A 26,045-nucleotide genomic window follows, 5' to 3' on the forward strand; every position below is an offset into this window, starting at 1 on the left:
AGGCTTAGGTCTGGGTTCAAAAAGCAACTGGTTGTTTTGGTAAGAAAGTGCTGAGCAAGGCTCAGGCATCAATTTCTCCAGAAAGATGCCAGAAGCAGTGCGCCTCGGGCATTCACGAAGTTACTGTTGTGGCTGTTTATTTTTTTGTCATGAAATTGTGGTTTGATATGATTTTCAATGACAAAAGTAACTTAACTTATGCAAGGTGGAATTAGAGCCGTCTCCTCCTCTGTCTGATCAGTTCTCTGGAAGCTGACTTGGGCACTCTTAGGCTTGGTTTCCCTCAGTGGGTTCTCCTCATGATTTAAACTTAATCTAACACTAAGGCATTATTTACACTCACGTCTCCCTGTGTTCAGGAGGGTTTGGCTACAGACACCAAGAGGGTAGATGAAATTCCCTGTTTCTAATATACTCCTGCTCATTTCTATGGGGGGATACTTTTTGCAGTAGGGAAAGTGTTTGTGTGTGTTTGAATGTGCCCAGGTGGGTGTGTGTGTGAATGTGCACTTGTGTTGTGTGCACATGTGTGTGCATTTCAGGTGCATTTCCGCAGCACTGCAGCTAGAGTTAAGGGAAAGTTTTCATAAGTCCCCCAAAACAGGACACTTCACATCTCAGTGGCATCGGCACCTTTGAACCTCACAGCACTGTAGTAGGGGACAAAGACGTAGCTAAATGATTGTTGAGGTAGCTAAACAAACACATCTCATCTCGTGTTTTTGGCTTCATTCAGAAAAATGCTCAGAAATAGAACACTGATGACTCCCGTGTCCTCTCTCGTTATCCGAGGACACTGACAGATGCCTCAGGTGATGCCTGGACTCATCACACCACAGTGAACTGAGACTTTCTTCCCCGTGGACATTCCGGCCCGTTTCTTGCCTTGTCTTTGTAAAAGTAAAACATTACAAATGTTATTAATCTCTTTTTGTCTGGATTTGCTCTGTAGACTAACTGAAGATCAGTTATGTGATGGTCTGTGAAGGAAACACAATTTATACAGCTTGTGAATTCTCAGGTACACGAGTCATACACAGTTTCTAATTAGGTGTTTTAAGGTATGTTAAGAATGCAGGAAACAGCACCTAGAATATTTCATAGTTCTTAAAAACATAGTACAAAAATTAAAAATAGCTCTCATAATAAATGCTACCGTGAGCATGTTTCATTTTGTGAAATTCACTTTATGGACTTCTTTTTAAGAACAAATGGATAAAATGGTGTAATTTGGGCCTCCCTCACCAACGCCCTGCAGGTGCCTCTCAGGTGCGTCATCTCCAAGCAGCTTTATCAGGTCAGCTCAAAAAGACACTTGATTTCTGATGGAGGCAACGAACCAAACAAAAAGCCCAAAAAGAGATCTAATCCTCCATTGTTGAAGATGACCAGGGAGCGATTTTCAAAGCCAGTCTCTCCAAATGTCCTCACACATGTTGACTACAGGTTATCAGGGAAAACTCAGTTCTTCAAAGCACAGGATGGTGGTGGGGCTGGTGAGGCCGGAGTTGTGGCCTCAAGGATAAGATAAGTGCATTCTGGGGGGACGGAGAGTGTGACAGAGGCTCCAAGGTGAAATGCTCGGTCACAGCCCAGGACACCCGCCAGGGTGGTGAGAAAAGTGGTGCCCAGTCTTGTCCTGTAAGCAGCCCAGAGCCTTGGGAAGCGTGAGGAGAGAGGTGACATGATGTGGGCCTGTTTCTATAGTGGTACACGGCTGGAGTGCTCCGCAGCTTCTTACACTGTCACATATAAAACTGGTAACATTTCCTGGGACTCGGGGGGTAAGGCTGGAGGTGGTGACCTCAGGCTCCCTGGAGGCCCCGGGACTGGGACTCGCTGTCTGGCAGTGGGTGACAGCCTCGGTAGAGACTGGGGTAAGAAGGAAATATGTGAAGATGCCTCTATTCTAGTCCAGGCAAGAGAAGGTGGGAGCCTGCACACAGGGCCAAGGAGTGAGAAGTAAGAGAGGGGAAAACAGGTGGCAAAGTGTAACTTAGCCCGCAAGAGGCTTCGAATCTGATGTCATCCCTTACTTTCACTCTCTAAGAAAATCTTAAATAAAACGATTCAAGTTGCAGCTCTTTTATTCATTTATCTTTCATCCCCTGAACCTTCGGCCTATGCTTTTAATGATCACACGCAGACATGGAACGGGGCCAAATAGTTTCACAACATTCTTCCATCAGTTCAATTCTAAGCAGTTCAGACCACAGAGAAGTCTCCTTGTTGGGAATGGAAGTTACAGAACTGATTGCCCTTGAAAAAAATCAAAGCAGCTGTTACTTATAAACTGAACTAACTGAGGCGTGGCTTCACCGTATATGTGTAAACACAGACGGGATGGGTATTTTTATCTGCACAGCTAGAAATCTGCCGTCACTGCCCACCTTAGGTGCAGATGCCTGGTGCCTTCGGTTGAACAGATCGCGGCCACCTAGGTGAAGGGTGTGGACTTTCATTAAGCTGGACTCAGCCAGCGGCGGTTTAACACTCACTCAGCACCAGGACAGGCAGGGAACCAAGCTCAGCACGCTGCATGCCAGCCCTGCCCTCTCAAAGCATCATCCATGAGCCCCACGGAAGGCCAGCTTCACTGGCCGCTGGGACGCAGTCATGGATACGACAGAAAAAGTGTTGGCTGGAATTTTCTATTCGGAAAACAGTCAAATGACAGGTCATGTAAATAGAAAGTCTGACTTCCCCCCACCCCCTCAACATATTAGCTGAGGTGGCATTCGCTGGCCTGAAGTTTTTCTGTGCTGAGTTTAGAGTGACAGAGTGATGAAGAAAACCTCAATTGCTGGTAAATGTAAAAGCCACTGATTATAGTGCTTCAGCTTCTCTGTCTCTAAGCTGGTGACAATCACCATCCTTTTGTGTTAAAACATAATGTGAGGCCAGATAATGCTGCAACTCCTCCTGGCAGTGCCAGTGCTGAGCAGTGGCTCCTGAGCTCTCCTGCACCCCGGGGCCACCTTCCCTGACCAGCAGGCCCCACTCTCCTGCCAGGTTCCCTAGGGTCACCCCAGAAAACAACTGTTTGCACCTTGTCTCTAAATTTGCTCCCAGGAAACCCAGACAAGAGTATAGTGTCTTACCTCGCAGGGACTTCCTGCAGGGACACAGGTGCAACCCCAGCCACCCTGGGACTCTCCTCCAGGCTGAGCAACAGGCCAAAGAAGATTCCTCTACTTCCCCCACCCCCAGTCAGTCAGGGACCACGTCCAATGGCTCCTTTCCTCAGAGAAGGGCAGGCAAGGCAGTCAGCATGGGCACTCCACTGCCCACTGCCCACGTGCACCCACAGGGGCACAGATGTGCTGTCCCCAAAGGAGGAAGGGCAGGCTAATTAGCATCAACGTTATGCCATTTAACCCTCAGAAAGGCTCCAAAAGCCTGTAAGATGAAGGACCTGAGACTCAACCAGGCTACGTAAGTTGGCAAGTTCACAGCTAAAAGCTGGGAATCAGACCTGGGCTTTCCGACTTCACAGGTTCGTTGCCCTGCTCAAGTGGGTCTCACTCCCAGCCTGGCCCACGGGCCAGCAGCAGCAGCACAGCCCGAGAACTGGTCAGAAACACATTCTCAGGGCCCGAGACCTGCTGACTCAGAAACACTGGGGTGGGGCCAGCCTCCCAGGGGAGCCTGATGGCCACTCGAGGGTGACGCCCAGGCCCTGCACCATGCTTTCTCCCACTAGGAGGGTTATTTTTCTTTTTTAAAGGCCTAAAAGAAGGAGATTCTACACTTTGATGAATATTAAGATCTCCACGTCGTAGTTTGATTTACCTCCATTTGCTTGAACTTTATTGAAAGAAAAACAGGCGCCCACCAGGCAGAACTGCTGTAGGGTTGGGGCCTCGCCTAGGAGTCCCAGGCATGGCTAAGATAACAAACTTGTCATGAAAGGAAATTTACCTACTCTGTGTCCCCACTTACACAAGGGGTGGGGAACAGCAGCAAGCAGGTCTTCTTACAAGGTTGCTGTGAGGTGTGCAGGGCTCAGGAGTCATCTGCTGCACAAATACACTCATCTTACTGCTCAGAGGCCAGTGTCTTGCAAGTGAGTTTCTCAGTCCCTCCATGTGTCACGTGAGGGATTTAAGCTGACAGACACAAAAATGCTTTGAACGGCAAGTAACATGGACACATTGTTCTGCCAGGTGACTTGGAGCAGCAGGATAAGAGCAGCATGGTGGTTCAGTGAGGGCTAAGAGCTGAGGTTACCTGTGATCAACCCCAGCACAGCAGGGACTTAACCTCTGGCTGTTTCCTCATCTGAAAATGAGAGCATAGTAACTACTGTGAGCTATCAACTGAGTGATACCTACTGTTTGAATATCACTGAGAAATTTTTCCTGGCTCCCTTGGGCAGAATTAGGGCCTGTCCCTTGAACTCCAACAATGGTCTAGTCATGTGACCGTTACAGTGGGTGCCACTGGAATACAGAATAAAGTAGAATATACCCAGTTAAGTTTGAATTTCACATACACTAGAAAAAAAAGTAATATAAATATGCATGGGGCTTATACTATATTATAAATATTCTAAAATAAATTTCCAAGTTCAAATTTAACTGGGCACTTTTTTAATTCCTAAAATTTTAACCCTAATTTATCACCCTAATTTGGGGGGGAAAGAACCATGTCTTACTTAACTTTACATTCTCAGAACCCATCAGAGTTCTTGGCACACAGTAGGTGCTCTTTAAATCTTTGATAAATGGATGAAGAGGAGCTACTTCCAGGAAAGGCAGTACCTCCCTCAGTGAGCAGCAACAATTATTTTGTTGTTGTTCTAACGAAGCTACGTGGCTTGGTTGCAAGACAGGCAAAATTTTTTCTACAGAATCCTGTTACCTGAGTGAACAGCTTTTGCTCTGTAATTAACACCTGGAAATTATCAGGAGTCTATGTCTGCCCAAATTCCACACTGCTCATGCATTTACTTTCAGTATAACAAGGGCCACCATATTAGAAAACAGAGCCAGAAATCTTTTAAGTTTGTTGTCATTAATTTTTGAGAGAGAGGGAGAGAGAGAGGGAAACATCAGTGGAAGAAAATCAACATCAGTTGGCTGCCTCCTGCACACCCCCTACTGAGGTTCAAGCCTGAAACCCAGGCACCTGCCCTGACCAGGAATTGAAGCAGTGACCTCTCAGTGCAGGGGTCAGTGCTCAATCACTGACACATACCAGCCAGGCTATTTTGGCATTTTTTAAGAGCTTCCCAGGTACCATATATTGGACTAACCAGCAACACAAAAACAGAGAAAACACAGTTCATGTCCTTCAACAGCAGGTGGTATCATCTAAACATTAAAGTTCAAAAAGGAAATAAACAGGAAAAGCGTTGGCATTGAACTAAGGGGACTGGGCCTAAAGGGGGTCACATGTTAGTACAAAGGAGAACATTTTTCTCTAAAAGGCAGAGAAAATTCCCTTTCTGTGCAACAGCCTCGCGTTTGCGTCCTTTCAAAACACAGCAACTTGGTTCAGGTCTGTGGAGCTCATCTCCCTCCGGAGACCTCGAAACTCAGCTACTTCACCGAACAGACTTGAGTCAACCCTGGGAATCAACGACATTCTTTGTACTGAACTTTTCTTATTTTAAGGCGGTGACAAACCAGTCTCTGGAAACTAGATTCTTTCCAGGCTCCATCAAGTCAGGAGCCCTTTGCTTCATAACTCCTTACACTGCTTCAAAAATGTTTAGATCTTGGGTCCTAAAGGCCATGGGAAGGAGGGCAGAGCCTAGCAAAGCCATCCAAGAAGGAAGGGGGGAGGGGCCGTGAGAACACAGAGAGCTTTGCTTTGCCATCAAGACTAATGAGCAGCCTCATCCATGGTGTCCTAATTGTGCTAATCCTCAGGGCCTTGCAGGATCTTGCTTTCCTACATTAATTATATCTTCTCTTCTTGCTCCCCAGTCCTCCTGCCAAAGAAAGATCCCCAGTGTTTCCTATGGGATCCTTTCCCTTTCCAGAGCCCCTGCTTTTGCAAGTACTTAAGGGTGATCCAGCCCAAAGTGTACGAGGAAAAGAGGTACTTGTGCTTTGAAATTCAAGTCAGGTGGTTCCTGCTATGCAAGGCCCTTGGAAGCAGAGATGTGCTGGTAAAAACCAAAACCAAAAAAAAATAAAATCTGATTTGTAGCAATTGCTCAGTTCCATGGGATAACTGTTAGAACAAGGGTCTGCTCGGTCAGGGCAGCACTTACTAAATGCTGTTCTTGCTAAATGTTAAAATGTAGCAGTATTTTGCAGACTGAGCTGTAAACAGGATAAGCTTGAGGGAACTCAAGCATAAGTTAAGCTAAATGCAAAAAGAAATCAACATGCAATTAACCAAATATAAACAATGGCTAAGTCTCCTTAAAGACAGAGATTTGGGTATGAATTCCTCTCCTTTTCTTGCTGGAAGTAAATAAAATTACCTGGTGACAACCATGTCTCCTTGAATGGAACACCCCAAGCTACAAACTCCTTGAGTTGGGTGACGCAAATACTCCCACTGAGTTGCTAACATTCAGCTTGGGTGAGCCTGTACCAGCTGACCCCGAGGGCACACTCCCTGGCAGCAATGTCTCTCTTGTGAAATTCCTTAGCCATCCACCTGAGCCTGTCCCACAGCGCTCACCACTCTTTACCATGAATTATAATTGTTTCTGCACATGCCTTCAGGAACAGCATTCTCATATAGGAATAAGGCACGGGTTCAAAAGGCAGCCCAGCACTCACAGAAATGTGGACACTGAATCCTCAGAGCCTCAATGTCCTCACCTGTTGAAGACAGCAGCAACCCCACATCACAGGGCTGGTACAGAATTAAATAGGATCACATGGGAAAGAAACTCACATAAACAGAAGTTTAATAAATTCTAGTTTTCTACCCTTCTTAGGCTTTTTACAAGCTGGGAGAGAAGCCATATTATGATTCATTTTTAATTACCCCAGGTATCAAGAACAGTGCCGTGGAAACAGAAATTGCTGTAAAATATTAATGTTAACATATCCATGGAGAGAATAAAGTAGATAGCAAGGTGAGGGTGGGGCGGATGAGAGCCCAGAACCTGATGAGGGGGTGGGGTGGGCTGGGCTGGCTGGAAGAAGAGAGAAGAGAGGAGCACCGAGCGTGGACTTGCCTCAGCCCCAGGTTTCCCTGATGAGCCTGCAGGTCGTCCTCGGCACCTCCTTCCCTCGGGGGTTCACACGGCCACGGGGTACATGCTTACTGTTGCTTACTCCGTAATTCTGGCTTTGGTTGAACTGGAAATCAGGGTCATGGGTCACCGACAGTTTTCTGGGTGATAATGACGACAGCAGCAGCATTTCCACCTGCAGCTGCTGATGGTATTTCGTATCCTTAACCCAGTGGGGCAGGAGAAGTTGGCCACAGAGTGCGGTGGCAGGAAGAGGGCTCCACTAGGAACCTGGGCTTTAGGGTTTTTTTACCAAAATAGCATGCATTTCACAATTTCTGGCCTTGAATTGATAGGTACCTTTCAACTAACTCCCACCGACAACTTAATAGGCTTGGAATCTGCTTACAGCTTCACTGTGACATTTTTAATGAAGGTGAGGAAGGGCAGCAGGTTGAGTTTAGCAAACGGCCTGGTGCTCAGAGGTCTGCACACAGCTGCCTGCTGCGCTTTCTCCCTGTGGGGAAGGTCAGCCTGGCTCATCAGCAGCTCCCCAATGCCCCCTGGGGTCTCTCCAGACAACCTAGAGATCTGTGGGGACCCTCTCTGCCCTCCTGGGGACCAGTGTCTGTGGATGGGGCGATGGTGTCTGTGGGCCCCTGACACAGCTCCGAGTGAAGCAGGCGTTCAATAAATGCTAATTGAAGAAATAGATCCAGGTGCCCTCCCTGCAGTCACTGCGCCTCCATGACTCGCCCCCTCACTGTTAAAACACAGCCACTCGGCAAATTGGGCTGAACCCACACGCAGCCCCGTCAGTGATCTCCGTGAGCCAGGGGCAGCGTGAGGCACCCTTTCCCTTACCCGGTTCGCCCTAATTCCACCACTAGCATTACTTTCCTGTAATAACAGTAAATCCTTTGTTTTTAAAAGACATCGCAGCCGATACAGAGCAGTGCCCGGGGTTTGCCATGAGCAGTGTTTCGGGGATTAATGATTTTCTCCGCTGCTCCTGTAACTAAAGCCAACAAAGCAGCCCAGGGAGCTGGTCCCTCCGAGGGAGCCTTCAAAGCCCTCACAGGCGCGGCCTAACTTGGCGCAAACGCTTCTTTTCACGGCCTCATTTGAGTGCCCACCGCGGCCACCGGGTGGGTTGGGTTCGGAAACCTGGCGACCAGGGCCCCGCCCTCAGCCTGGAGACGCCCCTTCCTGCGCCTGCGCCAGGCGCTGCTCTGGGGAAACACGCCGCAGGCGCATGCGCAGAGCCCGCCCCACCCCTGCAGCTACATTCTTAGGAAACCGAGGGGAGAGCCGCCCCAGGGCGCCCCAGGACAGAGGTCGAGGAGGAGGTTGGAAGAGCGAGGGAGGCGGGGCTGGGGCGGAGTCGCGCCTGCGCAGTGGTTCCGCCGGCAGGAAACCCGGGGAGGAGGCGGGGCCTCGCGGACGGCCAGGGGCGGGGCTCTCTCCTGCCCCCCGCGTCGCGCTTTGTGCCGCAGGCGGCGGAGGGGGGCAGGGCCCTGGGCCCGCGCGCTCCTGGGGATGGTGAGCAAGGCGCTGCTGCGGCTCGGGTCTGCCATCAACCGCGGGAGGATGAAGCTGCTGCTGGGCATCGCGCTGCTCGCCTCGTCGCCTGTGAGGGAGCCCGGCGGCCAGCGGGGAGCCTCATTCATTCCCGGGCACCGGGAGGCGGTGCGGGGCTGGGAGGGCCGTGTGCGGCCCGAGGGCGGCCCTGCTGCCGGGTCGCCGTCCCTGCTGGGATGTGCGCTTCCCGCTCCCACCCTTTTCGGGGTCTTCGGGTTCTCGCCCTTTCCGCTTTCGGGGCAAAGCCGCCGTCCAACTTGGGCAAAGACCGTCAACCGGTTAGGCCCGGAGCGGACGCCCGGCTGCCCCGCGGGGGGCCCTGCCCGGAGCTCAGTGACCGCGGGCGGGCGGCTGAGTCGCCACAGCCCTTAGGCAGCCCAACCAGGGCTCATTTGCAAGACCGCTAATCAGTTCCCTTACGTAACCACTGTCTTTATTTCATGAATGCGGTACCCTGCTGTATACCATTACACTTATCTTGAAAACCTGTTCTTGGGCTTTATTAGGTCTCTTTCCTTGGAAGTAAGTTCTTCCTTTTTGATGATGTTGATTGTCACACTTTCCTGGATTTTGTGCTTCTGACATGGCTGGTAGCGCTCAATGTCTGTACTGTGTTTGTAGCTGAGATTCCCTATTTAATTGTCCTTTGTCTCTTTGCATATCTCCTGCTTAGTGAGGGTGGAAGCTAAAATGGAGTCTCACATTCCGCCTTGTTTTCCTTAGGAGTTGGGGCTAGATAAGAATTTTAGCCAGGATAAGGGATCTCAGCAGCTGGCCTTCTGGGCATGAGTGTCTCCTGTTTTCTCCAGATTTCACTAAATACTCGTGATACCATAGACAGTTGGAGCTCAGGCAGCCTGCAGCGCAATGGGCGTGAGTGGCTGTCCACTACTGAGGGAAGGCTGGCAGGGACCCAGGGTGCCCTGTAACCTACAGCTGGTTTCCCTCGCGGTGTGGGCACTGTGTCCACTGTGGAGAGGCAACACGAGGGCTGCGGCATCTCCAGGATTCCTGATGGCAGGCTCTGCAGTACACTCCCCCACATACACAGTGACCCTGGTGCCTAGTCAGGAACAGTGGGGAGTCTCCACATGGGGCAGGGGAAGGTTCTGACATTCAGTGTGCCAAAGGCTAAAGATGAATGGATAGGGACTGAGCGCTCCAAAAGCCAGGAATATAATTGGATATAAACAAACAAACAAAAACACCTTCCCCTCCCTATTCCTGTAAGAACTGTGGTTGAGCATGAAGGGGAGACGCTCTTTGCGATGGGAGTCCTCCCAGGTCCCAGCACCTGAATCAACCTTTTTTCTGCACCACCAGCTGTCTCACCAGTCTGGCTTTGGTCTTGTGGCAGGCAGCCAAACCGAACTTTCAGTTACACTCAGGACACTTGTGTGTCTCCAGCCCAACCTTCTATACAACCTCCTACCTGCAGGCAATTAACCCCATCACTCATATTACACCTAAGGGAGTTACATTCTTGCTACTGCGACTGCAGAACTACAATTAATCACTCGGGAAATCCTGAGTCTTTTCCTGCTCTCAAGTTTATTAATTTTAGATGCAAAACACATTTCATACTGTACCCAGCAAGTATAGTAAGCAGTAATCTGCAAACACTGGTAGGTGAGAGAGCACAGAGAAGCAAACCAAAGCCAGGGCCAGCTAAAGAAAAGCCAGGAGGTCCACACACCAGCTGCAGCCAAGGGTTTTCCCTAATTCCACAGGTTTCTCACCGTGTTCAGTGGTCCCAAGCATTTATTAGATGCAAAATCCAGCCCTTCTACCCTTCTTAGTGTTCCTCAAGTTCAGAATAAAGGATGACCCTATCTCCCCACCCCACCCACCGAGGAGAAAGCTGGTCTCAGGCCCTCATACTCTTTCTTAAAATTAAGTAATTCTTTCCCACGGCCACCAGGGGCCCTCTCTCAGGGCCCAGGCTCTGTCCTGTGTGACGGCATTTGATACTAGGATCTAAAGGAAATACTTGCAGGCTAAGTCCAGGCTTACATAAACAGAAAAGTGCACAATGACAATGGTGCATCAGATCCTTAGACAAGCAAAGACATTTGGAAACATTTAACATAAATTACTGAGTTTAAAAGCAACAATGAATATACAAATATGCATTGTTCATGGACAGAGGCAGTGTTGTTAAGGGGGCTCACTTTAGGCTTAGGGTTTGGGGGGCAGGGGATGGGTGGAGGTAGGCAAGAGGGGGATTGGGGGACATCTGTAATAGTGTCAATAATCAAAATCAATCAATCAAAACAAAAATAAAATTCTCAGTAAACTAGGGATATAAAGAATCTTGAACTTAATGAAGACTCAGAAAACCACAAGCTCACACTGTAAGAAATACCAGAAGTCTTCCTATTAAAGCCAAAATGAATCAAATACCCCTGATTTCACGGATTTCATTTGATGTTCTGGAGAATCTGAGCTATAAGAACTTCATGGGGCGGAGCACTTACAATGAAAAGGAAAAAAAAAGTCATTTTCCACAGGAAATGATTTATACTTGAAAACCAAGAAAAATTAACTGAAAACTAGAGAATTCAGTAAGGTATCTGGAAGAAAGACATATTTGAAGAATGTGTTGTGTGTGGTTTTACCCAAAGAGAGAAAGAGAGAAAAGAAAAGAAGACTTCAGCTATCTTCTATGTAAGAATTAAGCGATGTTGTGCAGGAAACGAAGATTTCAGTCCTGGAAGAGGGGCAGTAAAAAAAGTGCTCTGTGCAGGTAGCTGTCATTGTGCATTTGGAAATACTAATAGTCCATTGAAAGTTATAGGCCAATATCCCCGATGCAGATAGTTTCAAACATGCTCAACCAAATATGAGCAAATCAGATCCAGCAGCACATTATAAAGATCATCCACCATGACCAAGTGGGACTTATTCTGGGGATGATAGGTCGGTATAAGTTTTGCAAATCAATAAACTTGATACATCACACACAGAATGAAGGATAGAGTCACTTGCTCGTGTCTTTGGGTGCGGAAAAGGCCTTTGATAACATCAACAGCCATTTATAATAAAATCTCTCAGCAAAGTGAGAGTAGAGGGATAATGCCTCAATGTAATAAATGCTGTATATGACAAACCTACCATCAGCATCACACTCAGTGGAGAAACACTGAAAGCATCAGGAACAAGACAGGGATGTCCACTTTCACCACACTTACTCCACATAATTCTGGAAGTCTGAGCCAAATTCATCAGAACAAAAGAAGATATAAAAGGCATCATAATAGGAAAGGTGAAAGTAAAACTGTCATTATTTGCAGATGACATGATACTGTATATAGAGAACCCTAAAGAGTCCACCAAAAAACTACTGGAGCTGATAACTGAATTCAGTAAAGTAGCAGAATACAAAAGAAACATCCAGAAATTGGTTGTATTTTTATACACCAATAATAAACTAACAGGAAGGCAAATGAAAAACATTCCCTTTCACAATTGCATCAAAAAAATAATAAAATACCTACAAATGAATTTGACCAGAGAAGTAAATGATCTGTACTCAGAAAATCATAAGACACTGAAGAGAGAAATTGAAGAGACAAAAAATAAATAAAATGGAAGCAGACACCATGTTCTTGGACAAGAAGGATTTACAATGTTAAATGTCCATACTACCCAAAGCAATCTATAGATTAATGCAATTCTCATCACAATACCAAGGGTGTATTTCAGGGAACTAGAACAAATGATACAAAATTTTATATGGATCAACCAAAGACCCCAAATAGTCACAGCAACATGGAAAAAGAACAGCTGGAGGAAACACAGTAGCTGATATGAACCAATACAACAAGGCCATAGCAATCACAACAACAGGGGACTGGCATAAAAATAGAATATAGATCCATGGGACAGAAGAAAGTCCAGAAACAACCCACTTAGATGGTCAATTAATAAGGGATGGAGGAAGCAGGAGCATCCAATGGGGTAAAGACTGTTACATTAGTGATCCTGGGAAATCAGACAGATACCTACAAATGAGTAAAAGCAGACCACCTTCCTACCCCACATAGGAGAACAAACTCAAAATGGACTAAACAATTGAATGTAAGACTTGATACCATAAAAATACCAGGAGAAAACACAGGCAATAAATTCTTGGGCAGTTCTCTTAGTAATATTTTTTTCTGATATATCTTCCCCAGCAAGGGAAACAGAGGAAAAAAATAAACAAATGGGACTACATCTAACTAAACAGTTTTTGCACAGCAAAGGAAATCACCAACAAAATGAAAGAGAACCCACTGAATGGGAGGACATGTTCCCCAATGATACTCACATCTGATGAGTGGTTAACATCCCAAATAGATAAGAACTCCGGCAACTCAACAGTAAAAACAAAACAAAAAACAATCCCATTTAAAAATGGGCAAAGGACCTAAAAGGGCTCTTCTCTAAGAGGACATCCCAATGGCCAATAGACCTAGGAAAAGATGCTCAATGTCACTAATTGCAAAGAGACGCAAATTAAATTGCCCCCTATCACTTTTCTGCAGAAAGCATCTCAAGAACTTCCTATTACAATTAGGAAAAAAATGAACACCAGCCTATGAGGCCTACTGTCTCGCTCCTACATAAATGTCCAGCTTCAACCAGCATTATTCTGTGTTTTCTGTCCCCAGAACTTCAGCCAGACTGGCTTTCTTTCAGCTTGTTGAAATCACAAGCTCTTTCATCTCAAAACCTCCCAACCCCAACTCCTAGAACGCCTGTCTCTTTCTCAGCCTTCATGCCTCTCCCTAACTGTAGGAATTGGAACAACTGTTTTGGAGAGACTTTGGCAATATTAGTCATCTTGGCTCAGATTCCCTGGAAGCAGAGTGACTTGTGGGAACTGGAAAAGTGCTTACTGAAGCAATGACCTCAGAAGACGATGGAGATGAGCAGAGATGTGGACTCAGCTCATTAAGTTCAGCCTGGTCTTGAGAGGAGATCTGGAACCCAAATTGTACCCAGCGAATCATTCCCACTTGGAGGTAAGGAGCCAGTCTTGTCCACCCAGTGCCAGTCAGTTATTTCCCGCTGGCTTTGCCCCTACATCCCAGGGAAAGGAGGGGGAGCACCTAAGCCCTCTGGCCAGGGAAAGGGCAGTTATGAGCCCTGAGCATACAACATTCAGAGCAGCTGGGAGGTGGGGATGGCTGAAGCAGCCTCTGAAACAGCACCCACGAGTAAAGTTAGGTGTGCAGGGCCTTCCTCCCAGAAAGTCACTCTTAGCAGTACACTCTAGAGAACCGTCATCCATGTGCTCAAAAGGAAGAGTAAAAGAAAGTCCACTTGAGTATTGCTGATAATGGTGAAAACTAGAACTCTCCTAAATGTTCTTCAACAGCAGAATCAACCAATTATAGGATAGACCTATGAGAGCTGTACCACTAACAGACTTGAGTATGTATGTGTAGGGACATGGACAAATCTCACAGCATGATGTGAGTGAAAAAGCCAGTTTCAGAATACACCCTGGGTGATGCTATGGAAATAAACATTTAAAATATGCAAGACAATGCTAATTATTTCTGTGGGTGCACAAATTTTGTGTAAAATCATAAAAACATATATAGTAGATGATAGTAATTACCTAGGGGAGGGAAAAAATGGGATGGAATCAGCAGTTCAACGGTCTCAAATGTCACTCTAATGTTGTAATTAACACACACCCATGCAATGGCCACACTTTAAGATTTAGTATAAACACAAGTGATTATATTTTATTCTATATACTAGTCTGTGTAGTTGTAACATGCACTTTTTAAAAATAACCAGAAATATTCATGTGGCTATATGTACACCTAGAGTGGTACTTCCATTTTTGTTTTTCTTGTATTACTGTTTTACTGACAAATGACAACAGAAGACAGTAAACACAGAACTATTTTCTTGTTTTAGGCTCTACCAAGCACTCTTGCCACATTTCATCTTGTCACATGAATTTACTAGCTATTCTGGTAATATATGATACAACTAACATCACATGGGAATGTTCTTGTCAGTGGAAAAATACTCATAAAAAGGGTAATATCTTTGAGATGGAATTGACATCAAGCCTTGTAACCCACTTTTTCCGGGTTATTTCTTTAGTATCTATTCTAGCAAATATTTCCAGTGCCCCATTTTCATCCAATGATGCTGACCTGAAGAGCTGGGTTCATGCTCTTCAACACTTAGGGTACAAAGTTGACATTCAAGTTTTCTGAAAAGTGTTCCTTGGTCAGAGCCCTGGGGTTTGTTGAGGCTGCCAGCACTAGATGGATGCCTCTGGGCTTGAGATATGATGAAGTGTGGGGGTGAACATTTAGATAAGTCCTTTGTATACCCTTGTGTATACAGAGCTAAGACATGGTTATCACTGCCTGTCACAGCCCCAAACACAAACCTCCGCTGTTGCACCCTGGAGGTGGGCCTCTCAGTGATAACCATGGAGCAGCTTAGCCATGAGCTTGAAAAGTCAAGGAGTCTGTGATGGTCACTGAGAATGGATGTGCTATGTCCACCTGTGGGGACACCAAGTCACAGAGGAGCACAGCCCTGATACCATCTCCCCGACACTCACACCCAATACACACTGCAGCCCTGAGACGGAAAGGTGAAAACATGGAAACTGCTTCATGGCAAGTATTTCTTGGTAGAAGGAGTGACCGTGTCTTCTCTTGGTTTATATTTTATACACACACACACACACACACACACACACATATATACATATATATGCATATATATATATGTATATATATATTGATTTCAGAGAGAGTAAGGGAGAGACAGAGATAGAAACATCAATGATGAGAGTCATCACTGATTGGCTGTCTCCCTGCAGGACTGACTGGGGACAACGCCCTCAACCCAGACTTGTACCACCACCGGGAATCGAACTGCGATCTCCTGGATCCTGTGATGTTCTCAACAGCTGAGCCATGTCCAGCCGGGCTGGCCCATATTTAATTCTTATTTAACTAATAAACAATTTTTCTAAAACCTTAAAAGCTAAATATTTTATGACAAACTTCTGACTTTACAACTTTTATACTGTGTACAGTAGGAGAGTTTCAAGTCTGCCTGTCCAGGAAAAGAAAGATTTTAAAGGTGCCTCAGAGGCCCAGGCATTTCCATACCATTTCCAACTCTCACGTCATAATTCTCAGAGTGGTCCATCCCCCAAATTAATGCAAATATTTAATATTGGGGTTTCTTTGCCACACATAATATGTGCTTCTTTGGGATTTTCCCTCCTAATGAAAACTTTTTATGGAACCACATCACCACCAGTCTTCTCATCTCATCCATTTCACAGTCAGACACCAAAGGCCACACATGCTAGGATTCCACTCCCATGAAAATTTGTAATAGGTAAGTCCCTGGCGACACATGAACACCAGGGACTGTCAGGGATTTAGCGGGGAAGGTGGGCAGTGATGGAAGACCAGGCCTGGGGTTCTCTGGATGAAAATGCTCTGGGGCCAAAGAGTGCTTCTGATGGGATGTGACGGCTGGCAAAATTGTGAATGTACTTAATGATGTTGGAATTTAGAGTTTGAAAGATCATGGCATTAAATCTTGTTTGATTTAAATTAAATTTATTTCTTATAGTATCTTATTAAATATTACTTAAAAGACGTTTTGTTTTACTCAATATTATAAGAGAAAATACAATAAAATTCTAAGTGTATGTAAGATAAACACAAAAATTTTACAAAGTACAATTAGCGGGGAGGGGAAGCCCTTTCTGCCGTGGCTGCTGACACATGCTCTTGCCCAGGACCAGGGACACAGGCCTCACACAAGTTGAAGTAAGTGGCTCATATAGTACAGGTGTTTCTACCTCTTTTTTTTTTTCCTTTTTTTTTTTTTAAACAAAGCTGTCTTTTTATATATATATATTTCTTTACTGATTAGAGAGAGAGGAAAGGAGAGGGAGAGACAGAGATAGAAACATCAATGATGAGAGAGTCATTGATTGAGCCCACCACCCAGGCATGTGCCCTGACCGAGAATCGAACCCCGATCGCCTGAATCCTAGGTCGACGCTCAACCGCTGAGCCACTCCCGGCTGGGCTGGTTCTACATCGTGAAGTTCAATGAAAGCTGATCCTGGAGCCTGCTCTGTCTCTGGAGAAGGACCTCAATTTGGCATTTCCTCTTTAGGTGTTCCTTCATCTTGCTCTGGAGCTGGTTCTATAGACCCAAGAAGAGAACATGTTATCACAATGAGTGCCTTTTATGTGCCTTCCACAGGAAGGAGACCTCTCATCTCCATCACTGAAGTTTCAGTTCAAGACCGCATCCCAGGAAGTCCTCCAGACTGCAGGCCATGGGACAGTGATGTGAGTGACTCTTGGATCCTGCCTAACCCCAGTTTCTGGAAGCTCTTCTCTGTGTGACCCAGCCCCATGCACTCCCCACTCACCCACACCACCCACCCCAAGTTCTCCCCATCCCTTGTCTCTGCCTCAGTGGGCTCAAGTTGCTCCAGGTGTGAATGGAGAAGCTGGGCTTGGTTTTCCATGTCTGAGCCTGGAAAGTGCAGCTCTAGGTAAGCCAGGAGCATCATCAGGCAGGGAAATTCTTGGGTCTGATGAAAATCCAGATGCCCAGGATGGAGGAGATGACCCTGGGGAGAGATAGGCGGGCAGCCAAGTCTAAAGACCGGCCTTTCCTTCCATACTTCCCATTCCCCTCACCCCTAAGAGCACCACTCAGAGATCCTGGGGTCCTGTGCCTCCTGCTCCTCCCCATCCAGGAACCAAAACTACTCTTTGTCCATATTCAATCTGGCAAACCTGGCAGAGATCACCTAGTCACCCAGGAGAGGCTGGCAGGAAGCCTTTGTGACTGAGATCCCTTGACCAATGAGGTGACCACCTGTCCCCTCTTTAGGGGAGCCAGGCATGCTCCCTCAGTGTCCCTGCCCCATCCCACTACCCATTCCACTCAAATGTCAATTCCATGGGAGCAGGGAGAGCTGGCATTGGCTCTGTTCATTGCACTCATTGGCACACAGTAGGTGCTCCAGGAAGATCTGACCAATGAGCAAACAAACTAACTCTGTCGCCAGCCTTGGCTTCCCAGGACCTTCCTAACACCTCAAACATTGGCTACTGCACCTATGATGCTGCCTAATTTACCAGCTTTCCTGTGTGGTTCTTCTCTTGCAACTGACACTCAACACCCACAGGGTGGGTAGCACCAGCCAAGCTGCCACTATGGAGGTTCTACCAGATAAGCAAGCAGGGTGCTCCTCACACCCCCTGTATGGGTCCCTGGATAGGGGTGGAGGCAGGTTTGGGATTACGCTGGGATGGGGTGGATTTTCTGAAGGGCCGGCTGTGCCAATTGACCTCTCCCATGCTCTCCCACACCACAAAATCAACACCCACAGCTCTCTCTGACTCCTTTCCTTTTTTCTAGGACAACTCCTCAGACCTCAACCTTCTTGCAGAAACCCCATGATGTGTGGCATCCAGGGTTTTGCTAGCACCTTTAATTCACAGTCCCCATCCTGCCATCACAGCTCTGATTCAAAGCCCACTCACTGTTTCTGCTGGTCCTGAGGTTCACCGTCCTCTTGACAACATGGAAAGATGCAGCCATTGGTAGAGGAGGCCAGAAGGACATCACATGGACGATCCTGTGGACATTACCTGCCTGTGCAGCTAGTGTGACTGAATCACTCCCGGTGAGCAGGAAGCTCTGGGGTGCAGGGTTGGGGTTTGCTCTGTGCACTGGATTATGGTCAGTGCCTAGAGATGTGTTTGTGCTGGCCTGGCTTCTAATATATTTTCTGAATGAAGGAGTTCAAACCAGCCCCATCAGAGACAACTGAGTGAGCCTGCAGCCCCACTGCTCACTCCTGGGGTTTCTGCTCTGGCTTCACCCAGGACAGGGACCCTAATGGAATCTCCAATCTCTTTGTCAAATGAGAAGAGAGATTATGCCAAGGCCCAAGGAGAATCACAAATGAGGCAGAAGATTTGACATGAGGAAGTGAAAATGAGGAATTAGCACAACCACAGCCCCTCCAGCAGACCTCCCCACTGTCCAGGACCCCAGAGAGCACCTCCAGGGAGAACCACCCAGTGTGTACAATAATCCTGTGAGGTTGGTCCTTGGTTTACTCAGTGTTCAGAGGAACAAACACTCAGAGAGATGCAGTGGCCTGAAGACTCACAGCAAGCAGGTGACCGAATGGCCACTGTGCTGTGGAGGGGCAGGGTGCTCACCTGGTAAATAGTTGGTCCAACACCTGTAGGGTGGTAGCAAATGTTCTGTGATAACACAGAGAGGTGGGGATGAAGGTAGGGTCCCGGGTCAGGAATGTGGGCACCAGGTATTCAACCAGTTTGTCCAGCTCCCGTCCCTGGGTAGGCTGTACCGTACAGATCCTTTCCCTTCTCCAGTGAGGTTGGAGTTTATTGGGAACCATGAGTGGGTGCTGCTGGGGCTACTTGGCTGGTTGGACACTGGGGCCCAGGGCTGGGCTGATCCACCTCTCCATTCTGCTCAGGATGCCCTCAATGGGAGGCCAGACCTTGGCCTCTGGTCACTCAGTTCTGAGTCTGGGCACACACCAGAGCTGGCTCCCCCAGGAAGCAGAGCCCTGGCTTCTAGAAAGGGCAGGTCCCAAAGGCAATAACCCTTTTCACTGGGGTGTCAGGGTCCTGAGTCCAAAACGCACCTTCCATGATTCCCTAGCTCAACACTGCCTGCTTGATATCCCACCCACCGGAGAGGTCTGGTTAATAAGCAGAGCACTTGGGAGCTCCTAGTGGAGGCCACCCTGTTAATTTCCGGATTATGAGCAGATTCTCACTGAAGACTGTTTCTCTTTGTGCTTCCAGAGTCTGTCTCTGTAGTGAACTGAAATGTCAACAGAAAAGCAGCTGGTCCCTCCAGTGCCCGGCTAGAGCAGGTGGAGGGGCAAGGACAAGGGCAGGGTTAGAAGGTGGACTTGGAGAGTCCAAAGATGCAGATGAGGAAGTGCTTGAGGTGGGAGCACCACTGAGCTGCCAGCCGCAAGGACTTCACACCATCCCACTCCACACCCTCACTGAGAAAGGACAGCACATTCTGCGGGAGCTTGGCCATGCAGGCCAGGGGGCTGATGCCTTCCATGCTCTGGCTTTCGGACTGCACGGCCTTGTCCTTGGTTTTCTTGGGAAAAAACATCACTTTATTCTTCCCCTTGGTGACCACTGTCATGGAAATGGTGGGCGTGGCTGTGGCCTTGCTGCTGCTCCGTGGCCTGCTGACCTGCAGAGCCTGGAAGGTGCACTTGAGCATGCTTTTGCTGGTGGGCAGGTCTTACTTATCAGAGTCTCTATTCATGTCTGTGAGCTGGGCTTCCATCTAGTAATCCACCTGCAACCCCTTCAGCTTGGAGGGAAAGCCCTGCCTGGGGGAGAACAGGCCCTGACTCACTTACCAAGAGGAGGGTATGTGGATGAGGCTCCCTTGGAGGGCTGGGTGGATGAAATCATACTGGAGCCCGAGGGGCCCCCACCACCTGAGTCATAGCCAAGGATGTTTCCACTCTTCCAACATTTACCACCCCCTCAAAGGGAATGAACTCCTGTGAGGACTCTTTGTTGGGGCTCTTCCACCTGGAGGTGAGCATGGCCTCCAAAATGGGCAGCTGGAGGGCACAGTTGCCAACCACAAATTACTGTGTGATTCTCGATAGGATGTCCACCAAGTCCTGCAAGGCACTCAGGCCCTCCAGCTCATTGAACAGGTGCCCCCAGGCCAGGTCTTGGAAGAAGTTGTTGTAGAGCTAATCCATGGAGCCCAGGTACCTGGCCACGGGGTGGGAATCTAGAGGGATGACCAGGAAACACATGTAGCCCAGCCAGTGGGGCGTCTTGTGGGACAGCTGCTCCCCAAAAAGCCTCAGCACCTAGCTGAAGTAGTGCTTCACCCCCCACACTACGATCTTCAAAGGCATCGGGGGCTGGGAATTGCAGTTGCATCTCTGTATCCAGGAGACGATGGCGCTGAAGGCCTCCTGGACATGAGCGGCGAGCAGGTGCACACCACGGGCAGGGTGACCTGCTGCAGGATGCCCCACAGGCACTGCCCCTGCTAGTCTGGGGTGTTGACAAGGATGACGCTCTTGGGCAGCTGGTAGTCGGAGATGCAGATGAGGGTCAGCTGGTTGTACACGGTCTTCCTGGGGATCAGCAGCTGGCTCGGTGGAATCAACCAGCACTCCTGGTCCCGGCGGTTGGCCCTCATGTTCTGTGGCCGCATCATTGGCTGCTCCTTCAGGGATGTGCTCAGGTCCTGGCCACCTGCCTGTTTCCCTAGGACCTGGTGGAGGGGAATACAAGAGTGCAGGATGACAGGAGTGATGTGCCCCTCCGTAAGCTGCTTTTTGGTGAACACGTCTCTGGTGGAGGTCCCTGCCTCCGGGCTGTCTTTGGGCTGTGCCTACTAAGCCGCAGGGGTTGGTGTGCTGGGGGCTCTCTTGCTGGGCTTCTTACCACCCAGGGCTCTCATCTTCTGGGGCACATGGGACAGACGCAGAAGCCCCTTTTGCCTCTGGGCACTGGGAATGCTCCCCGTCTCCATCTGGGAGCTGGAATGTGTCAGGCTGTTAAAGGATGGCCTGAGCTTGGGCTTGCGAGTGCTGAGGACACTCTCATGGTCGCTGTCCTCCATGTCTAGGCCACTGTCACTGGGGTTTTCCAGCATGTCATACAGAAGGTCCAGGTCCTCCTCCACCTCAGGGATGTGGTCTGCAGGTTCCTGCTTGAGTCCAGGGCCTTCTCTGCTACTTTGACCCTGCCCAGCCTGGCCAGGACTTTTTACTTGATACCTTGTTGCCTGGTCATGGCCGCCTTTCTTTCTATTGATGACCCCTCATTCTTAGGCTCCTCCAGGTGGAAGTTGTTCTTCTCCAGGTCCTGCCCATGTCCGGCATCATTGTTGGCCTCTTACTCAGAGGACAAGCTCTCAGACTCCCCCTCAGAGTAGTGATCCATGGACTTGTCCTGGGGGCTAGCCTGGATGGTGCTGTCCTCATGTTTGATGTGTTGGCTGAACGGAGAGAAGCTCCAGTTCTCGGCTACCTGGGGGGTGGACGTGCTGGAGGCCACCGATTCTGAGACTCTGTCACTGGACTGCTTGCCACCTGGGGCCCAGGTCTTCTCTGGCACATCTGCAAGACTCTGAGGCTCCTCCTGGTTCCAGGTACTGTGGATGCACCCTGTCTTCATCTGCCAGCTGGAATGTGACAGGCCTTTGAAATATGGCTTGCCCTTGGGCTTGCGGGTGCTGATGGCACTATCATTATCCTCCATGTCTGAGTCACTGGGGTTCTCCAGAGTGTCATAGAGAAGGTCCAGGTTCTCCTTCACCTCAGAGACACACCCCTCAGGTTCCTGCTTTGACTCCAGAACCTCCTTAGGGGGTCTGACCCTCTGCAGCCATGCCATGACCTTTTGCTTGAAGGTTGGCTCCTTGGTCATGGCCATTGTTCTCCCTTTCAAACTCTGCTCCTTCTGTGGCTCCCCCCATGGAAGACATCCTTGTCCAGGTCCTGCCACTGCCTGGCATCATTGCTGGCTTCCTGCTCAGAGGAGAAGCTCTCAGACTCCCCCTCGGAGTAGCTATCAGTAGACTTGGCCTGGGAGCCTGCCTGCCTGGAGCTGTCCTCATGGTCGATGGGCTGGCTGGACAGGGAGGAGATCCAAATCTCATCCACCTTGGGGGAGGCCTCCTTATTGCTGTTGCAGAAGCTCAGCACCTGGCTGCACTGGGGAGGTCACTGCATCACCTGGGCCATGTGGATGGTGCCCTCAGCCAGAGTCTTGTAGCCCAGATACCTGTAGCCCAGGATGGTCCGGCTCCTAAAGCACCTCCCCTCCTGCAATAGGATCTGTAGCTTCTTGCCTTCTCTCTTGAGGAAATGGGGGTATTTCAGAGAGAAGGTCAGCTCCAGGTCGGTCTCCACTTGTCCACTGGGGGGCAGCACAATCTCATGGGACCTCAGGATGCTCTTGGAGCCCTGCATCTTCAAGGCAATCAAGATGGACATAAGCTCTTTCTCCAGCTCCTCGAAAACCACCAGCTTCTTTAAGGTCAGGGTGCACAGCCTGGGCACACAGGTGGAGCTGGAGAAGTCCACCTCCCAGGGATCAAACTGGTTCAAGGGCACTGGCTTCTGGAGAGTGGCGGGTGCACTGGCCAGGCCCGTGGGGGGTGATGGAGCTGCAGCTGCTTGCACCTTCAGGGATGATGCTTTCTCCTGTTGTGGGACAGAGGAGGGACATTCCATCAGAGGCAGCTGATGAATTGACAGGAGGGTTGGGGACTGTAGCTCACACCCAAGCCCCAAACACTTAGTGATTGGTGGCAAGAGGTGGGAGAGAAGTGATCGAAGGAGTGTGTGAACAAAAGGGGCCACCTGCTAAACGGACTAGCTCAGGGAAGGCCTGCATGGTGGCCTTGCAAACTCAGAGACCTAAAGTAAACACAAAGGATGGTCTGAAATGAAAACTTTTTAACTAAAAGTAATTGATGATGAGCAGTCATATCTTATGGCAGCACCTTCCCTGACAAAGGACAATCTTTACCTTAACTGAGTCTGTCTATAGTCCTTTTGCATCTATGAAAACCTATATTTGGAATGTCTAATTGGAATGTCCAGACCTCTCAAAGCACAGGCACTGCTCTACAGAGACTACTAATTTCATTGGTATGGTTTCCCAGCTTTGCTTTCTCCCACCTCCCTAATCCATCAGCAGTGAATTTCGTGTAACCCTCATATGTCGCCCCTTTAGATTATAAACTATAAAATAAGGAAGGTGTAAAACTGCCATTTTCCAGAGCATTATCTCAAAGTGTTGATATTTTGCTTCCTGGCAACTGTCAACACTTTGGCTCAAATAAACTCACAAAAATTCTTCACAGGTTTGAATGTTTTTTACATTTACATTTACTTGGTGTAGTTTGGCAGGATTCCACAGAAGTTCACCCAGGACCACCCTGCAGACCCAGACCTGCTGCAAGGATCCAGCAATGGGTCCACTGAGCCCACCAGTTCTTCACCCATTATGTGAACTTGGGTGACTTTTCTCTTGGATCCAGGACCTTCCCTTGCTTGTGGTAGAGGGTCTGACTTTATCTGAGCTGTATTTTAAATCCTCAAAGTGGAACTAAGGTTTATGGTTGACAGAATCTAGTCTAAGGCAAGGCAGAAGGAAAAATGGGTGACTGGTTTTTAACTGTGGCTTTTCAATTGGAAATCCTTTCTGAGGATCTGGGCCAAAAACACTCACTCTATAAATGAGAGGTGAACTCCTTTCAGCTCCAAAGATAACGGGGTATATCCTCCTTGCAGCTCACATATTGGGTGTTCATAGGCAACTAAGAATGTTAGTGGAGGTCTCAGAGGTCATTCCTTATGATGTGCTGGCACCCCTTAGGGAAATTCCAGCTCGACGCTAATTAAACTGACTGGCTTTTCCTGGGGAGTGCACATATGGTTTTGTCAAGGAACAACCCGAGCCCTTCAGGTTGTTTTAGACAGTCTAGAGAGGAACCAAGGCACATAAGAGGGTTGAATGGAACTCAAGGGGGGGATCTTTGTGGAGCTCCACCCATGAGCAGCACATTTCCACCCAATACATAACATCCCTAGAAAATTTGCTCAGCCTCTGCACATATTACAACAAATAAACAAACAAGCAAACCATAATAAAATTAAAATGAGAACTTGTGCATCCAAGGCTGGGACTTTTCAAACCCCAGCCCTCATTAATACTCCTAATAGGAAACAGAAATGGGAAGGTTTAACTAGAAAATATTCATTTATAAATGGCCAAAATGCAGTTGTCTTTGGGTGCTTACAGTAATTTTTTCAGGAAAATATTAGAAAAATGTTGGCTTTCAAGTTGGATGAGTGAATGGAACTAAAGAAGACCTTGAATATCTGCAGCCATCTTGAGAAAAAATAACAGAGTGGAAGGGATCACTTTGTTGGACATCAAACTGTCCTACAAAGCCATTGTAATCAAAACGACCTGGTATTGGTACAGCAACAGGCATATAGATCAATGGAACAGAACAGAGTCCACAGAAACAGAGCCACCCCATTATGGTCAGTTAATATTTGACAAAGGAGGCAAGAGCATCCAATGGAGTGAAGACAGTCTCTTCAATAAGTGGTGCTGGGAAAATTGGACAGATACATGCAAAAAAATTAAGCTAGACCTCCAACTATCATCATATACAACAATAAACTCAAAATGGATAAAAGACTTAAACATAAGTCATGAAACCATAAATATCTGGAAGAAAACATAGGCAGTAAAGCCACAAATATACCATGAAGTGGAATTTTCACTGATTCATCTCCTAGGGCAAGAGAAACAAAAGGAAAAATAAACATATGGGACTACCTCAAACTAAAGAGCTTCTGCACAGGAAAAGAAAACACAAAGTGCCTCAAAATACAAAGGAGCCCCATGGTCTGGAAAACATATTTGCCAAAGATGTATCTGATAAGGTGCTAATTTCCAAAGTGTACAAATAACTCATACTACTCAGCAAGAGGAAGACAAACAGCCCAAATAGGAAATGGGCAAAGGAGCTGAATAGACACTTCTCCAAAGAGGACATATGGATGGCCAAGAGACACATGAGAAAATGCTCAATGTCACTAATCATCAGAGATGCAAATTAAAACCACAATGAGCTATCATCTCACACCTGTCAGAATGGCTCCATCGACAAATCAACAAAGGGCATGTGCTGGCGAGGGTGTGGAGAAAGGGGAACCCTCCTACACTGCTGGTGGGAATGCAGACTGGTGCAGCCACTATGGAAAACAGTATGGAGCTTCCTCAAAAAAGTAAAAATGGATCTGCCTTTTGACCCAGGGATCCCACTCCTAGGATATATCCTAAGAATCCTGAAACATTCATCAGAAAGAATCTATGCATCCCTATGTTCATAGCAGCATTATTTACAATAGCTAAGATCTGGAAACAGCCCAAGTGCCCATCAGTAGATGTGTGGATACAAAGCTGTGGGACATTCACACCATGGAATACTATGCAGCTGCAAAGAAGAAGGATCTCGTACCCTTTGGGACAGTATGGATCAACCTGGAGAAAATTATGCTAAGTGAAATAAGCCAGGCAGAGAAAGACAAACATATGATCTCGCTTTTATTTGGAATCTACAAACTTAATAAACTGATTAACAGAATAGACTCAATGACATGGAAGCATACATCAGACTGAAGAATGTCAGAGGGATGGAGGGGGACTGGTGGGTGGAAAGGGGGATA

General features: G+C 47.8%; 1 pseudogene; it reads right to left on the reverse strand.

Annotated features, from left to right (window-relative positions):
• Positions 1-19,687: 19,687 nt before the first annotated feature.
• On the reverse strand, positions 19,688-22,841 carry LOC148091740 (phosphofurin acidic cluster sorting protein 2-like; annotated as a pseudogene).
• Positions 22,842-26,045: the final 3,204 nt, after the last annotated feature.

The sequence above is a fragment of the Miniopterus natalensis genome, chromosome 13 (genome assembly GCF_054644295.1).
Source record: "Miniopterus natalensis isolate mMinNat1 chromosome 13, mMinNat1.hap1, whole genome shotgun sequence".
In the NCBI taxonomy this organism is placed as follows: Eukaryota; Metazoa; Chordata; class Mammalia; order Chiroptera; family Miniopteridae; genus Miniopterus; species Miniopterus natalensis.